Genomic DNA, 18,402 nt, shown 5'->3' with positions numbered 1-18,402 from the left:
AGTGAAAAGTTGTGGTCCCAACACTGACCCCTGCGGAACTCCACTAGTCACCGGCCGCCATCCTGAGAAGGACACCCTTATCCCCACTCTCTGCCTCCTGCCAGACAGCCAATCCTCTATCCATACTAGCACCTTGCCTCTAACACCATGGGCTCTTATCTTACTGAGCAGCCTCCTGTGCGGCACCTTGTCAAAGGCCTTCTGGAAGTCCAAGTAGATAACATCCATTGTCTCTCCTTTGTCTAACCTACTCGTTACCTCCTCAAAGAATTCTAACAGATTTGTCAGGCATGACCTCCCCTTGATGAAACCATGCTGACTTTGCCCAATTTTACCATGCACTTCCAAGTATTCCGAAATCTCATCCTTAATAATGGACTCTAAAATCTTACCAACGACCGAGGTCAGGCTAATTGGCCTGTAATTTCCCGTCTTTTGCCTCACTCCCTTCTTAAACAGGGGGGTTACATTAGCGATTTTCCAGTCCTCTGGGACCCTCCCTGACTCCAGTGATTCCTGAAAGATCACCACTAACGCCTCCACTATCTCTTCAGCTATCTCCTTCAGAACTCTGGGGTGTAATCCATCTGGTCCAGGCGATTTATCCACCTTCAGACCTTTCAGTTTTCCTAGCACCTTCTCCTTGGTAATGGCCACCATACTCACCTCTGCCCCCCCGACTCTCTTGAACTTTGGGGATGTCACTTGTGTCTTCCACTGTGAAGACTGACGCAAAGTACCTATTTAGTTCCTCCACCATTTCTTTGTTCCCCACTACTACTTCTCCAGCGTCATTTTCCATCGGCCCAAAGTCCACTTTTGCCTCTCTCTTACCCTTTATATATCTAAAAAAACTCTTGCAATCTTCTTTTATATTACTGGCTAGTTTACCCTCATGGTCTTTGTAGGCTTCCCAATCCCCTGGTTTCCCACTGCTCTTCGCCGCATTGTATGCTTTTGTATGACCCCTTCCATTACTTTACTGAAGATTGAGAGTAGACTGATGGGGCGTTAATTGGCTGGGTTGGATTTGTCCTACTTTTTGTGTACAGGACATACCTGGGCAATTTTCCACATAGCCGGGTAGATGCCAGTGTTGCAGCTGTACTGGAACAGCTTGGCTAGGTGTGCGGCAAGTTCTGGAGCTCAAGTCTTCAGTACGATTACCAGAATATGGTCAGGGCCCGTGGCCTTTGCAGTATCCAGTGCCTTTAGCTGTTTCTTGATATCATGTGGAATGAATTTAATTGGCTGAAGACTGGCATCTATGGGACCTCCAGAGGAGGCTGAGATGGATCATCCACTTGGGATTCTGGCTGAAGGTTGTAGCCAATGCTTCAGCCTTATCTTTTGCAGTGATGTGCTGGGCACCTTCATCATTGAGAATGGGGATATTTGTGGAGCCTCCTCCACCAGTGAGTTGTTTAATTGTCCACCACCATTCATGACTAGGTTAGGCAGGACTGCAGAGCTGTGATCTGATCCGTTGGTTGTGGGATCGCTTAGCTCTGTCTATCACTTGCTGCCTATGCTGTTTGGCATGCAAGTGGTCTTGTGTTATAGCTTCACCAGGTTGACATCTCATTTTTAGGTATGCCTGGTGCTGTTCCTGGCATGCCCTCCTGCACTCTTCATTGAACTAGGGTTGATCCCCTGGCTTGATGGTAATAGTAGAGTGGGGGTTATGCTGGGCCATGAGGTTACAGATTGTGTTTGAGTGCAATTCTGCTGCTGTTGATGGCCCACAGCGCCTCATGGATGCCTAGTCTTGAGTTGCTAGATCTGTTCGAAATCTATCCCATTTAGCACGGTGGTAGTGCCACACAACATGATGGAGGGTATCCTCAATGTTAAGGTGAGTCTTAGTTTCCACAATGAATGTGCAGTGGTCACTCCTACCAATACTGTCATGGACAGATGCATCTGCAGCAGGCAGATTGATGAGGATGAAGTCAAGTATGCTTTTCCCTCTTGTTGGTTCCCTCACCACCTGACATGGCGAGCTTGGTCAGTAGTAGTGCTACCGAGCCACTCTTGATGATGGACATTGAAGTCCCCCACCCAGAATACATTCTGTGCCCTTGCCACCCTCAGTGCTTCCTCCAAGTGGTGTACAACATGGAGGAGCACTAATTTATCAGCTGAGGATGATACGTGGTAATCAGCAGGAGGTTTCCTTGCCCATGTTTAAACTGATAGCATGAGACTTCCTGGGGTCCAGTGTCGATGTTGAGGACTCCCTGGGCAGCTAAGGGATGGTAATGGTGGTGTCAGGGACATTATCTGTAAGATATGATTCTGTGAGAAGGACTATGTCAGGCTGTTGCTTGACTAGTCTGTGAGACAGCGCTCCCAATTTTGGCACTCGCCCCCAGATGTTAGTAAGAAGGACTTTGCAAGGTCGACAGGGCTGCGATCGCTGTTGTTGTTTCCGGTGTCTAGGTCGATGCTGGGTGATCCGTCTGGTTCCATTCCTTTTTTGTGACTTTGTAGCTGTTTGTTCTGACTGTTTTGTTCTTTGTAGACAGGACCCTGTTCTTTGCAGGCAGAAAGAATATGTACTACATTGCACCTGCTTCAGATAAACAAATTAACTGATAGCCATTCACTGTCTCATTCCTCAGGGCAATGTCTTGACCAATCGGGGTCATGCTGCCTGGTTTTAATTTCAAAAAATGCTTGGCAATTAACTGTCAGTCACCACCAGTGGTGCATTCTCCATGGCAATGCCACTTGCCAACCAATCTGCATTCTCTCCACATGCAGTATAAATTGTTCTTTTCCCCCTTAGATTGGTATTCTTGTGATGAATGTCCTGATGAGTGTAAGACAAAAAACTTAGATAGGTCTCATTTTGTTCCAGTTGCAGTCTGAACAGTATATACAGTAACAGTTGCAGCCATAAAAATCTCCAAAGAACTCAGAGGAGCAGCAGAACAAACATGACCTAAAGTTTGCTCATAATTGGAGAAAAACCATAAAATAAAAGGTTGCAATCTAATTACAAATATGACCTGAACTCAATTTTTTGCCCATAGTCGAGATCATAGCACCTTTCTCTTTTTCCTAACCTTATGAAGTGACTTGGAATCCATGTAAGCAAATAAGAATACCCCCTTTCAAAATGTTTTACACTAAAAGTGCACAAGAAATGACAGGCACATGGTTCCCCTCTATAGGCTGCTGCACATAGTCCACAAATGAAAACATCAGCCTACAAATCTGCTGCTCGCGGCCAGCTGTTTAAGAAAAGTATACATGAAATGACAGTCCCATGCATTTGTATTCTTCTGTGCAACGCAGCAGAAACCAGCCTGATTTGGAACCCCAACGCTGAATATAAACAGGGAACATGCTCCCAAAAAAGGGGCAAAACTGCAAATAATGTAAAAGCACCTCAAGAGTCAAAAGGACCACTACATTATTACAAGCTGATAGTAAGCTCTCTCTTACAGCATGTAGCAAAAGCACTCAGCTTAGCAGGGTGTTTTCATCTTGTCTTCTTTGCTGTTAATTGCATAGGGACTTGCTCGGAACAGATGTAAGCTCAACGTGCAACATAGTTTTGGAGATTGTCAGAGAGACGACAGATTGTGCTAGATAAACATTATGATTAATGTGGTCTAAATGTATGCAAGACCTTTCACAGAACATGAAGATCACATACTTGTGCGCACACAGGAAAAATGTTTATTCTAGCACCGAGACTGGTGGTTTCACGGCAAGCAGAACTGTTATTTCACACAAGTTAAAAATCAGAGCTGATAATTCACAGACCACTCAACAGTTAGTTGCAACTTGTGCTGTTCCCAGGAGCTGCTAACAATGGAATAAACTGACTAACATGCATTCTTCAATACCCTTGGAAGAACTGCTGTAGCTCACCAGTTACCAGTTTCATTGACCCATAGCAATACAAATTGGAGCCCCTGGTTGAAGAAAATCAGCAAAGGGCCCTGGTGTTGTCAGGATGACCTTTAAAAAAGAATCGCTTCCACCCATTTAATGTTGATATGGGCTTTCAAGGAAGTGAATGTCAGTGAACTTTGTTAAAAAAAATCTAATTTAACCAGATTAAAAGCATACAATTTGATTACAAGGGTAGATTAAACAAATAAAAATCCCTCATGAATTAATGAATTTATTCAAAGAGTACCAAGGAGGAAAATAAGTTCTACAAGTCCTACATGGAGGCATGAAAGTGCACTGGGAACACATGATTAAAGGCTGGTTAGAAGGGCAACAAAGGTTGTGGTAAAATCATTTTTTTCAACACAAGATGTAAAATCAAAATACTCTTTGAGCAACGTAACATCGAAAGAAGAGTCAGAGAAGAGATATGAAGTCTAAAAAATGTAATGTAATTAAAACACCAAATAATTGCTTTCTCCAAGAATTCACCAGGGAAGGCATGAGTAAAATGCTAGTTTTAAATAGTGATAATTCAAGTACAATTGATCATTTCAACCTAAGTGAGGCAGAAGTTCTTGACGGGATGAATGGGTTTAAAATAAATAAAGCTCCAGACATGGATGGTATTTATCCCCGGCTACCAAAAACAGAGAAAGGATGAGGTTTGTGAGGCGTTAATGGTCATTTTGCGCCAATCAATAAACGCTAAGGGGGTGAGAATAGATTGAAAACAGACTAATATGATATCCATTTTCATGAAGAGTGACAAAGAGCAACAGACTCAGGAAACTATAAACTCATTATCCTGACCACTAACACAATGTAAAATAATGGAATTGTTATCAAGAATAAACTTGAAATCTACTTGTAAATAATAGTCAGGTAAACAGCAGCCAACTTGGATTCAGAAGAGGAAGGTCATTCTGGAACATATTTCCTTTAGGTTTTTGTGGAAGTGACACTCAGACCCAGGGTTTCTGCCTTAGACATTAATCAAAATTTTCATCTGAAGCTGGGTTAAATTTGTTGATGCCTAGTTACACCTATGTATTCTTAACAGAAATAGGTAAAATTCAGAGATGGCACCAAGCTAACAGGATTAGTTGAATATGAAGAACAGCTCAGGAATTGAGTTCAGCAAAATACATAAGTGGGGAGCTCAGGTTATGTAAGTGGGTAGTAAAATGCTGCAAACAGGAAGGAAAATGTACAGTGCAAGCACCTCACTCATAGTATTGGAACAACTAAGGATTTTGTTGAAAAAAGAGACATGCAATTGAAGCTTTTTTTCTTGCACTCAGCACAGTTCACAAGAATACCAATAGTAATACCAAAAGGGAACAACAATTGATACGGCATGAGGAGAGAATGCCAGGGTTGGCAAGTGGACCCTGATTGATAGAGGTGTTGCCATGAAGATTGCACCAGAGAACAGTAAACTGCCAAGTTTTTGTTCAAATTCAAACCAGGCAAGTCAACTTTGATTGGTCAAGGCATTGTCATGAGTCTGTCTGCAAGGGGGAGTGCCCTGTGTGTGAATATATGTTTCTGCTAACAGACGTAAGTGAGCTACACTACAAGCCCAACTGATAATCTTAAATTGGATTTCAGTGTAATTCTTAGCACAATCAGGATTGTTTAGCAAGTGTTGTCTAATTGATGAATCACATCTAATGTTGGACACTATGTTTTGAATTTTGCAAGCATAAGCTGATTAGGTACGGTCTGTACTTTGTTGCAAACAGCCGGTGGGATGTGCTATTTGTTACGATCTGCTAGTCGTTGGGATATACTTGGCATTACACCAGCACTGAAATTCATTTACTATATTAGTCATTTGTGTGATAGGCAGAACGTCTTTTTGGTTTGACGGCAGCATCCTGTTCGTGGAGAATACCACTCGTGTTGATACTACATAGTACAGCGTGAAACAGCTAGCCACACCTGTTGCTCAAATGTTTGAGATACCTTACATTCATGGTAATCTGAGGTAGACTGGGCACTTTTCTGAGCCAAAAGTGGCAACATCAGGCCCATTCATGAGTTTGCGTGAGAAATGATCTGATCAGGGTAGCTATTATCCTGCAGCATGGCCTTGATGCACGCTATTTCAACATCAAGCTTGCACAGTGAGCAAATGGCTTGGGCCATATTGATGAGGTTGCTGATAAGGCCAATTGTATAGCGTGTGGAACTGTATGATTTCAATGTGCTTATTGACCAGTGAAATTAGGCTCGTGGTAGACAGTAATAGAGAACTCCCTGGCAGATTTCTCAACTAGCGCATTGAGAAAAGAGAGTTCATTTGACTTCTCAATTTCAAAGATGAATTTGAGCCCAGGATGGAACCAATTAAGGTGTGTCAGGAAGTTCTTACATGCAGCTGTGGATTCAAATATGGCAAATGTATCATTTATGTATCGCAAATATGCAATGGGTAGGAGGTTAGGTGTCATTCCATCGAAGATGCGTTTTTTGTGGAACCCGCAAAGATGTTTGCGAGAGATGGGCCTAGAGGGGATCCCATGGCAGCGCCATCTATTTGGGGATATATGGTGCCATTAAACTGAACTCAACTGCACTAGTTGCTGAGTTCATAAGTTCAATTAATACAGATTCAGACAATGGCGGTGCATCTAGATCGCCATGATGTAGTAACGTGGTGCAAATGTCTATGGCTTACTTGAACAGTGCATTGGCAAATGGGCTAGCAATGTTGAACAAGCACATGGACATGGCATTGCTGTCAATATGCAAATCATAAGGATTTAATTGACAGAAACATCAAGGTTTTTCAGTCACAATCAACAAAGAAAATAGAATGCTGAGCTATATAAAACCACATATAAAACCAAATTGGTTAACCTGTCATATTCAAAGACAAATTGAACCAAAGCGGAAATATTTTTACTGGTTGATGTAAAATCATTCATGGGAAATCAAGGATAGATATTGTGCATGGTTGAGGGTTTCAAAGGCTGCAATCGGATCAGTGTAAAAGTGTAATAAAAGCAAAATGCTTCAGATACTGGAGGTCTGAAATAAAAAAACAAAGTGCTGGAAAAACTCAGGTTTGGTAACACCTGTGGAGAGAGAAACAAAGCTAATATTTCGAGTCCAATATGACTCTTCATTGGACTAAAGAGAGGCAGAATTTTTTAAAATTTGTTTTATCGAATGTGGGTGTTGCTGACTAGGTCAGCATTTATTACCCATCCCTAATTGCCTTTGAGAAGGTGGTGGTGAGCTGCCTTCTTTGAACCGCTGCAGTCCCTGTCGTGTAGGAACATCAATAGTGCTATTAAGAAAGGAGTTGTAGGATTTTGACCCAGTGACAGTGAAGGAATGGCGATATAGCTCTAAGTCAGGATAGTGTGTGGCTTGGAGGTGGTTTGACAATGTCATGACTTTTATGCTGTTGAAAAAGAGGGGAGGGTCAGATGGAGCAAAAAGGGAAGGTCAATGATAGATTAGAGAGCGAGGGGGATTAAATTACAAAGGTGTCATGGAACAAAAGGCAAAGAATGTGGGAATGGTAGTAGTAAAGAAACAAAGTGTTGGTCCAGTGTAGGTGTTAATTGCAGAATAAAGGCCAGTGCTGTCTGAAAGCAAAACATGAGAACAAGATACAGATTGACACCATAGGGAGAATAAAATAAAAAATGGAGGACAGGGTTCATGGCTGAAGTTGTTGAACTCAATACTGAGTCCAGAAGGCTGTAAAGTGCCCAATCAGAGGATGAGGTGCTGTTCTTCAAGCTTGTGTTGGGCTCCGCTGGAACATTGCAGCAGGCCGAGGGCAGAAATGTGACCATGAGAGCAAGGTGGTGAATTGAAATGGCAAGTGACCAGGAGGTTGGGGTCATGCTTGAGTACTGAACAGAGGTGTTCTGCAAAGCGGTCACCCAGTCTGTGTTTGGTCTCCCTAATGTAGAGAAGACCGCATTGTGAGCAGCGAATACAACAGATTAAGTTGAAAGAAGTACAAGTAAATCAGTGCTTCATCTAGAAGGAGTGTTTGGGGCCTTGGACAGTAAGGAGGGAGGATGTGAAGGGGCAGGTGTTACACCTCCTGAAATTGCCTGGGAAGGTACCGTGGGAAGGAGATGAAGTGTTGGGGGCAATAGAGTAGTGAACCAGGGTGTCACAGAGGGACCAATTAATTTGGAGTGTTGACAGGGGAGGGGAGGGGAAGATGTGTTTGGTGGTGGCATCATGCTAGAAGTGGCAGAAATGGCAGAGGATAATCCTTTGAATGTGGAGGCTGGTGTGGTGAGAACAGAGGTACAGGAAAGTGAAGACAGGGGAAACCCTATCATGACTCTGGGAGGGGTGGGAAAGGGTGAGGACCAAGAAGTAAGGGAAATGGGTCAGACAATGTTGAGGGCCCTTTCAACCACAGTCGGGTGGAAACGTTGGTTGAGGAAAATGGAAGATATGTTGGAAGTGCTGTTGTGGAAGGTAGCATCAGTACAGATGCGACAGAGCAGAGAAACTGGGAGAATGAAATGGAGTCCTTTCAGGGAGCAGGGTGTGAGGAGGTGTAGCCGAGGTAGCTCCAGGAGTCGATGTGTTTGTAATGAACATTAGTAGACAAATCTATCCCCAGAAATAGAGACAGAGAAGTCAAAGAAGAGAAGGGAAGTGTTAGAGGTGAACCACATAAAGGTGAGAGAAAGGTGGAAATTGGAAGCAAATTTGATTAATCTTTCCAGCCAAAAAGTATATTGGATAAGGGTACGGTGGTTAGATGTGGTAGCGTAGCAAGATCTATATTAGAAGTCAGGGAGCCATGAGAAACAGTACACAACAACAGAAGTATTTCACACAGCAGATTCAGCGAAGTCCCAGCATGTGGCAAAGGTTCTAAATGGTTCAAAAAGATGATGCTAGATTACCAATACTATAATAGGCTTGATGCTGTCACTGAACATGTCAAAGTAAATTTGGATATGGTTCTGGTTAGAATTAGTGATTTCAAAACAGATTGAGTTACTGGCTCTGATGGTAGGTTGCCAGGAGGGATCATTAATAATGTACTGTGCATCTATCTGGAAAGAGAAGGGGTTGATGAGAATCTCAGCATGACTTCGGGAAGGGAAGATCCTGTTTCAACAATGTGGTTGAATATTTTACACAATGGAACAGCTGAACATGAGTAGGCCATTTAGCCCCTTGAGCCTGTTCCACTATTCAATGAGAGCATGGCTGATCTGAGACCTAACTCTACATACCCATTTTGCCTCATCTCCCTTCATAACTTTGGTTAGCAAAAATCTATCAATCTCAGATTTAAAATAAAAAGTTGATCTGGCATTCAGTGTTGTTTGTTCTAAACTTCTACCATTCTTTATGTGTGAAGTGTTTCCTAGTTTCATTCCTGGAAGGCCTGGCTTTAGTTGTTAGACTATGCACCCTAGTCCTAGACTTCCCAACTAGTGGAAGTAGGTTCTTTCTATCCACCTTTATGTTTTCCTCAATATCTTGCAAACTTCAACCAACCCTTAATCTTCTGAATTGCAAGGAATACAAGCCTAGCTTGTGTAATCACTCCTTGTCATTTAACCTGTGGAGTCCAGGTTTCATTCTGTTGAATCTACCATCAACCTACACTACTGCACAAAGTCAAAAAATCCCCATGGAGACTCCTGAGAATGACAAGCAGACTTTGGACTGTATGGCAAGCTGATTCTGGAATATATCACTGTCCTTTCAATATCATTGGGTCCAAATACAGGAAATTATCAAACTAGTGAAATGTAGGATCTGTGGTCCAAGGACAAGGCCCACTAGCAGTTTCTCAGGACAACAAGGATGAACAATGAATGTGGCCTTACCAGGTTCACCCACAACTCAAAAACACATTTTTAAAAATGATCAAGGAATGCTAAAACTACATTATTATTGATTGCAATTTCCTTGCTTTTTGTTTCTACTAATTCTGTGCCTGCTTCCACATAAAACCCTATTTACAGCCATAAGACAATATGCATTATAGAGCCATATTTTACAAAGGGATTTTTGGTGAAATCTTAAATTATTCCAAATTGTACTTTAAAAATCATTAAACTCCTACCACTGATGGCTTGTGAAATAGACTTACAGTTCAAAAACATCACATTAATCATCCTGACCCAGTTCTGTGTAATTATCATTTATTAGAATTCAAGTTAATCTATTTTCAAATGCTGATTCGCACTTCAGAATTTAATCCAAATCTCATTATGAAGAAGGTCTTCAATTCACCTGATGGCTCATGTAGTACTGAGCCACCATCCCACACACACACGTATACATACATGCCCTCCCAGTGCTACGCACCAGTGTTCTAGGAATAGGAGGACAGAGAAAATGAATGTGTGGCTGGGGGAATGATGCAGGAGGGAGGTCTTTAGATTCCTGGGACATTGGGATTGGTGCTGGGGGAAATGCAGCCTGCACAGGCCAGATGGGTTGCACCTGAACAGAGCTGGGAATATCATCCTTGTAGGATGATTTACTAGTGCTGCTGAGAGAGTTTACACTAACTTAGCAGGGGGTTGGAATCCAGGAAGTAACAGTAGAGAGGAAAAAAATAAGGTATACAAAGAATTGAGAGAGAGAAAGCACTAGAGTAATAGATAGTAAGGTATTAGGTGGGGTCGGAGTAAGAGGGAATACAATAATATGTAAATTAGGATTACAATGCAATATGTGAACAGTTTTTTTTTTCTTCTTTCATGGGATGAGGCATCACTGGCTAGGTCAGCATTTATTGCCCATCACTAATTGCCCTTGAGAAGGTGGTAGTAACCCACCTTCTTGAACCGCTGCCCTCCATTTGGTGTAGGTAAACTCATAGCGCTGATAGGGAGTTCCTTCCTCGTGAAGGAACAGCGATACAGTTCCAAGTCAGGATGGTGTGTAGTTTACAGGGGAATTTGTAGGCGGGGGTGTTCCCATGCATCTGCTACCCCTGTCCTTCTAGCTGGTAGAGGTTGTGGGTTTGGAAGGTGCTGTCAAAGGAGCCTTGGTGAGTTGTTCCAGTGCATCTTGTAGATGTTATACACTGCTGCTACTGTGCGTCAGTAGTGGAGGGAACGAATGTTTAAGTTGGTGCTTGGGGTACCAAACAAGCGGGTTGCTTTGCTCTGGATGGTTTCAAGCTTCTTGAGTTTTAATTAACCTGCACTTATCTAGGTAAGTGGTCAGTAATCCAGCACTCATGATTTGTGCCTTGTAGATGGTGGACAAGCTTTGTGGAGTCAGGAGTTGAGTTACTCACCACAGAATTGCCAGCCTCTAAACTGCTCTGGCAGCATTTATATGGCTGGTCCAGTTCAGTTTCTGGGCAATGGTAACTGCAAGGATGTTGATAGTGGGGGATTCAGTGATGGTAATGCCATTGGACGTCAAGAGGAGATAGTTAGATTATCTCTTGTCGGAGATGGTCATTGCCTGGCATTTGTGTGGTGTGAATGATAATTGCCATTTATCAGCCCAAGCCTGAATGTTGTCCAAGTCTTACTGCATGTGGATGCAGTATCTTCTGTATCTGAGGAGTGTGGTAAATATGATTGGTGAGCTGCAGGCTCAGAAAGCCACGCGAGAATATGATGTTGTGGCAATTAAAGAGACATGATTCAAAAAAAGGACAGGATTGGGTACTAAATATTTCTGGATACAAGATGTTCAGAAAATATAGGAGAGGAAGGAAGGAAAGAAAGGAGTAGTGGCAGTATTGGGTAAGGATAATGTTACAGTGCTGAAGAGAGAGGACGTCCTAGAGGGGCCAAAGACGGAGTCTATCTGGTTAAGGATAAGAAATAATAGAAATACCATTACACCACTGTAGACCAGAAAGATAGAAATGGACAAATTTTCAAGGAAAAGAGAAGGACTTAGCAGTCAATTTGTCTAGGGAAGAGTGTGTAGATAGTCTGGATCATGTTGAGATCAAAATAGAGGAGATGTTAGGCGTCTTGAAGAATATTAAGGTGGATAAGTCCCCAGGGCCAGATGGGTTCTACCCCAGAGTACTGAGGGAAGCAAGGGAGGAGATTGCTGGGGCCTTGACAGAAATCTTTGTATCCTCACTGGCTACGGGTGAGGTCCCAGAGGACTGGAGAATGGCCAATGTTGTTCCATTGTTTAAGAAGGGTAGCAGGGATAATCCAGGAAATTACAGGTCGGTGAGCCTTATGTCAGTGCTAGGGAAATTAGTGGAGAAGATTCTTCGTGACAGGATTTACTACCATTTGGAAGCAAATGGGCATATTAGTGAGAGGCAGCATGGTTTTGTGAAGGGGAGGTCGTCTCACTAACTTGATCGAGTTTTTCGAGGAAGTGACAAAGATGATCGACGATGGAAGGGCAGTGGATGTTATCTACATGGATTTCAGTAAGGCCTTTGACAAGGTCCCTCATGGCAGACTGGTGGAGAAGGTAAAGTCGCACGGGATCAGAGGTGAACTGGCAATATGGATACAGAATTGGCTTGGTCATAGAAGACAGAGGGTAGCAGTGGAAGGGTGCTTTTCTGAATGGAGAGCTGTGACTAGTGGTGTTCCGCAGGGATCAGTGTTGGGACCTTTGCTGTTTGTAGTATACGTAAATGATTTGGAGGAAAATGTAACTGGGCTAATTAGTAAGTTTGCAGATGACACTAAGGTGGAGGAGTTGCAGATAGTGAAGAGGATTGTCAAAGGATACAACGGGATATAGATCGGTTGGAGACTTGGGCGGAGAAATGGGAGATGGAGTTTAATCCAGACAAATGTGAGGTAATACATTTTGGAAGGTCTAATACAGGCAGGAATTATACAGTAAATGGCAGAACTCTTAAGTGCATCGACGGGCAGAGGGATCTGGGTGTACAGGTGCACAGGTCACTGAAAGTGATAATGCAGGTGGATAAGGTAGTCAGGAAGGCATATGGCATGCTTGCCTTCATTGGCAGGGGTATTGAGCATAAAAGCTGGGAAGTCATGCTGCAGCTGTATAGAACCTTGGTTAGGCCACACTTGAAATACTGCGTGCAATTCTGGTTGCCACATAACCAGAAGGATATGGAGGCATTGAAGAGGGTGCAGAGGAGGTTTACCAGGATGCTGCCTGGCCTGGAGGTTATTAGCTATGAGGAGAGATTGGAGAAACTCAGATTGTTCTCACTAGAGCGACAGAGATTGAGGGGCGACTTGATAGAAGTTTACAAAATTATGAGTGGCATGGACAGAGTAGATAGCCAGAAGCTTTTTCCCAGGGTGGAAGAGTCAATTACTAGGGGACGTAGATTTAAGGTGAGAGGAGAAAACTTTAGAGGAGATGTGCGGGGCAAGTTTATTACGCAGAGGGTAGTGAGTGTCTGGAATTCGCTGCCAGAGGAGGTGGTGGAAGCAGGTACGATAGTGGTGTTTAAGAGGCAGCTTAACAAATACATGAATAGAATGGGAATAGAGGGGTACGGATCCTGGAAGTGCAAAATGTTTTGTTTGACAGGCAATATGATCGGCGCAGGCTTGGAGGGCCGAAGGGCCTGTTCCTGTGCTGTACTTTTCTTTTGTTCTTTGTTTGAAATTACATAGGGGTGCAAAAACCATAGAGTAGTTATAATGAGTGATTTTAATTATTCTTATACTGGAATATTAAGTTTAAAGGGCAGAGAAGGGGACAAGTTTTCAAAGTGTGTTCAGGAGAATTTTTTCATCAGTCTATTTCCAGTCCAATGAGCAAGGCGGCCTTGCGGATTTGATTCTAGGGAATGAGGTGGAACAGTGGATCCAAAGTCGGTACAGGAACATTTAGGGGACATGTGAACATACATACGAATATACGAACTAGGAGCAGAAGTAGGCTATTCGGACCTGCTCTGCATTCAATAAGGTCATAGCTGCTCTGACTGTGGCCTCAACTCCAAATTCCGCCTACTCCTGATAACCTTTGACTCCCTTGTTAGTCAAGAATCTATCTATCTTTGTCTTAAAAATATTCAATCACCCTGCCTCCACTGCTCTCTGGGAAGAGAGTTCCAAAGGCTCGCGACTCTTTGAGAGAAATAATTTCTTCTCAGTTCCATCATAAATGGGCGACCCCTTATTTTTAAGCTATGTCCCCTAGTTCTAATCTCTCCCACAAGGGGAAACATCCTTCCAGTATCCACTCTATTAAGTCCTCTCAGGGTCTTTTATGTTTCAATAAGATTGCCTCTCAATCTTCTGAACTCAAATGGATACAGGCCCAGCCTGTCCAACCTTTCCTCCAGCCCAGCTATCAGTCTAGTGAACTTTCTCTGAACTGCTTCTAACACATTTATATACTTTCCTAAGAAAGTAGACCAAAATGGTACTCAGTACTCCACATGTGGTCTCACCAATGCCTTCTACAACTGAAGTAAAACATCCTGTTTTTATATTCCATTTCCTTTGCAATAAACACCAACATTGCATTTGCCTTCCAAATCACTTGCTGCACCTGCATCCTAACTTGTCCTGATACCTGTATCAGGACACCCAGATCCCTCTGTACCTCAGAGTTCTGCAATCTCCCTCCATTTAAATAATATTCTGCTTTTCTGTTCTTCCTGCCAAAAGCGGACTAGTTCACATTTTCCCACATTATACTGCACATATGTCAGTGATTCTTATCCGACAGTGATTATAGTATCATAAGGTTTAAGTTAGCAATGGAAAAGGACAAAGAGCAATCCAGAGTAAAAATAATTAATTGGGGGAAGGCCAATTTCAAGGGGATAAGAACAGATCTGGCCCAAGTAAATAATAACACAAGTGAGAACCAGGCTGAATGTAAAAAGTTCAGAGGGGAAGTGAAAAAATAATAAGAGCAGCAAAGAGAAAGTCTGTAAAGAGGCTGGCAAGCAACATAAATATGAATCCAAAGGTCTTCTATAGACATATAAGTAGTAAAAGGAAGGGAAAGAGAGGAGTGGGGCAATTAGAGACTAAAAAAGGGGATTTGTTTATGGAGTCAGACTGAGTATTTTGCATCTATCTTCAACAAGGAAGATGTTGCCAAAGTTGTAGTGAAAGACGAGGTAGTTGAGACACTGGATGGACTGAAATTTGACAAAAAGTGGGAATTAGAAAAGCTGTACTTAAAGTTGACAAGACGCCATAACCAGATCAGATGCAACTGAGAATACTGAGGGACGTAAGAGTGGAAATTGTAGAGGCACTGATCATAATCTTACAATCCTCCACATATACAGAGGCTTTGCCAGAGGACTGGAGAATTAACATCAGTCCGGTTATTTTTTATTCGTCCATGGAATGTGGATGTCACTGGCGGGGCCAGTATTTATTGCCTATCCCTAATTGCCCTTGTTCAGAGGGTATTTAAGAGTCAAATACATTGCTGTGGGTCTGGAGTCGCATCGAGGCCAGACCAGGTAAGGATGGCAGATCTCCTCCCCTAAAGGACATCAGTGAACCAGATGGGTTTTTACAACAATTGGCAATGATTTCATGGTCATCACCAGATTTTTAATTCTAGATTTTTATTGAATTCAAATTCCATGGTGGGATTCGAACCCAGGTCCCCAAAGCATCACCCTGGGTCTCTGGATTAACAGTCCAGTGACAATTTCATTATGCCACCAACCCCCAAAGTTAGCTTAACATCCGTCATTGGGAAAATGTTAGAGTCTATTATAAAGGATGTAATAGCAGAGCATTTAGAATGATATAATCTAATCAAGCAGTCAGCATGGCTTCATGAAGGGGAAATCGTGCCTGACAAATTTATTAGAATTCTTTGAGGAGGTAATAAGCAGGATAGATAAAGGGGGAACCAGTCGATGTAATATATTAGGATTTCTAAAAGACGTTCGATAAGGTACCACATGTAAGGCTACTTAAGAAGAGCCCAGGTGTTGGCGGTAGTATATTAACATGGATAGAGGATTGGCTAACTATTAGAAAACAGAGAGTTGAGGTAAGTGGGGCATTTTCAGGTTGGCAACCTGTAACTAGTGGAGTTTCACAGGGATCAGTGCTGGGGCCACAATTATTTACATTATGTGTTAATGACTTAGATGAGGGAAGTGAATGTACTATCGCCAAATTTGCAGATGAGACAAAAATAGGTGGGAAGGCAAGTGGTGAGGATGACACCAGGAGTCTACAGAGGGATACAGACAGGTTAAGTAAGTGGGCAAAAAAGTGGCAGATGGAATATAATGTGGGAAAATGTGAGGTTATGCACTTTGGCAGGAAGAATAGAGGAGTTGAATATTATTTAAATGGAGAAAGATTGCAGAAGGCTGCAGCACAGAGGGATTTGGGAGTCCTTGTGCATGAATCCCAAAAAGCTAACACAAGTTCAACAGGCAACAGGGAAGGCAAATAGAATGTTGGCCTTTATTTCAAAGGGAATGGAGTATAAAAATAGGGAAGTCTTGCTAAAACTATACAAGTCACTAGTTAGACCACACCTAGAATACTGTGAACAGTTTTGGTCCCCTTATCTAAGAAAAGATACACTGGTATTGGAGGCAGTCCAGAGAAGGTTCACGAGGTTGATTCCGGGTATGGAGGGATTTTCGTATGAGGAGAGGTTGAGTAGGTTGGGCCTGTACTCATTGGAGTTTAGAAGAATGAGACATATGATGATAAGACCATAAGATGTAGGAGCAGAAGTAGGCTGTTCTGCCCATTGAGTCTGCTCCGCCATTCAATGAGATCATGGCTGATCTGATAATCCTCAACTTCACTTTCCTGCCTTTTCCCCCTAATCCTTGATTCCCTTACTACAGATTAAAAATCTGTCAATGTCAGCCTTGAATATACTTAACGATACAGCCTCGACAACCCTCTGTGGTAAAGAATTCCACAGATTCACTATCCTCTGAGAGAAGAAATTCCTCCTTATCTCTGTTTTAAATGCACGCCCCTTTACTTTGAGATTATGCCCTCTGGTCCAAGACTCTCCCACAAGGGGAAACAACCTCTCAGCATCTACCCTGTCAAGCACCCTAAGAATCTTAAATGTTTCAATAAGGTCGCCTCTCATTCTTCTAAACCACAGTGTGGGAGTCACTAATTAATGGAGTAGATGTAAATGAAGGGTGGATAAGGTCTGATTAAGTGTCCTGATTGAAGTTTTTTTCAACTAGCCCAATCTTTAAGCTTAAAAAAAGACTGCAACTATCTATGAAAGTTTAAAAAAAAACCTCTGCTGGATTGCTTTGATTAACAGGCGGTTAGAAAAAAATCATCAATAAAGTTCTTTGCTGATATTTTCCCAAGGGCTATCATTATGTCATTATGAGTGCTTGGCTGGGTTTCAAAAGCTACAATTTTCTCTTGGGGTTTCGGAGTTCAGAATTCGATTGACAGTTTAAAGAGTCTATTAAAGGGTTAGCTGTCTTTGATATGGGGTCTGAATAGAAGTTTGCATTTTTAAAATTCATTCATGGGATGCGGCTAGGGCAGCATTTATTGCCCATCCCTAAAAATGGTGGTGAGCTGCATTCTTGAACCGTTGCAGTCCCTGTGGTGTAGATACAATAACAGTGGTGTTAGGAAGGGAGTTTGAGGATTATAACCCAGTTGCAGTGAAGGAACGGTGAGATATTTCCAAGTCAGGATGGTGGGAGGCTTGGAGGAGAACTTCCAGGTAGTGGTGTTCTTATGTGTCTGCTGCCCTTGTCCTTCTAGATGGTACTGTTTGTGGGTTTGGAAGGTGCCGTGTAAGGAGCCTTAGTGAGTTCCTGCAGTGTATCTTGTAGATGGTACACATTGCTGCCACTGTGCGTTGGTGGTGGAGGGAGTGAATGTTTGTGGATGTGGTACCAATCAAGTGGGCTGCTTTGTCCTGGATGGTGTCAAGCTACTTGAGTGTTTTTGGAGCTGCACTCATCCAGGCAAGTGGAGAATATTCCATCACACTCCTAACTTGTGCTTTGTAAATGGTGGACCGGATTTGGGGAGTGAGGAGGTGAGCTACTTGCCACAGAATTCCTGGCCTCTGACTTGCTCTTGTAGTCATAGTATTTATATGGCTAGTTCAGTTCAGTTTCTGGTCAATGTTAACCCCCAGGAAGTTAATACTGGGGGTTTCAGCGATGGTAATGTCATTGACTGTCAAGGGGCGATGGTTTGATTCTTATTGGAGATGGACTTTGCATGGTACTTGTGTGGTGTGAATGTTACTTGCTACTTGTCAGCCCAAGCCTGAATATTGTCCAGGTCTTGTTGCATTTGCAGATGGACTGCGTCTGTATATGTGGAGTCATGAATGGTGCTGAACATTGTGCAACATTTCTACTTCTGACTTTATGATGGAAGGAAGGTCATTGATGAAGCAGCTGAAGATGGTTGGGGCTAGGACGCTACCCTGAGGAACTCCTGCAGTGGTGTCCTGGAACTAAGATGATTGCCCTCCAACAAGCATAACCATCTTCCTTTGTGCTAGGTTTGACTCCAACCAGTGGAGAGTTTTCCCCCTGATCCCCATTGACCCCAGTTTTGCTCAGGGTCCTTGATGCCGCACTTG

The 18,402-nt window shown here is 42.8% G+C and overlaps 1 long non-coding RNA gene across 2 annotated transcripts in view; it reads right to left on the bottom strand.

Annotated features, from left to right (window-relative positions):
- LOC144690163 (uncharacterized) overlaps positions 1-18,402 on the bottom strand; it is a 1,928,633-nt gene that overhangs the window by 76,046 nt on the left and 1,834,185 nt on the right. The gene's annotated exons all lie outside the window — the stretch shown is intronic.

The sequence above is a fragment of the Cetorhinus maximus genome, chromosome 2, assembly GCF_964194155.1.
Source record: "Cetorhinus maximus chromosome 2, sCetMax3.hap1.1, whole genome shotgun sequence".
Taxonomy (NCBI): Eukaryota; Metazoa; Chordata; class Chondrichthyes; order Lamniformes; family Cetorhinidae; genus Cetorhinus; species Cetorhinus maximus.
Note: the sequence above shows the minus strand (reverse complement) of the source record. Positions and strands in the feature narration are given on the sequence as shown.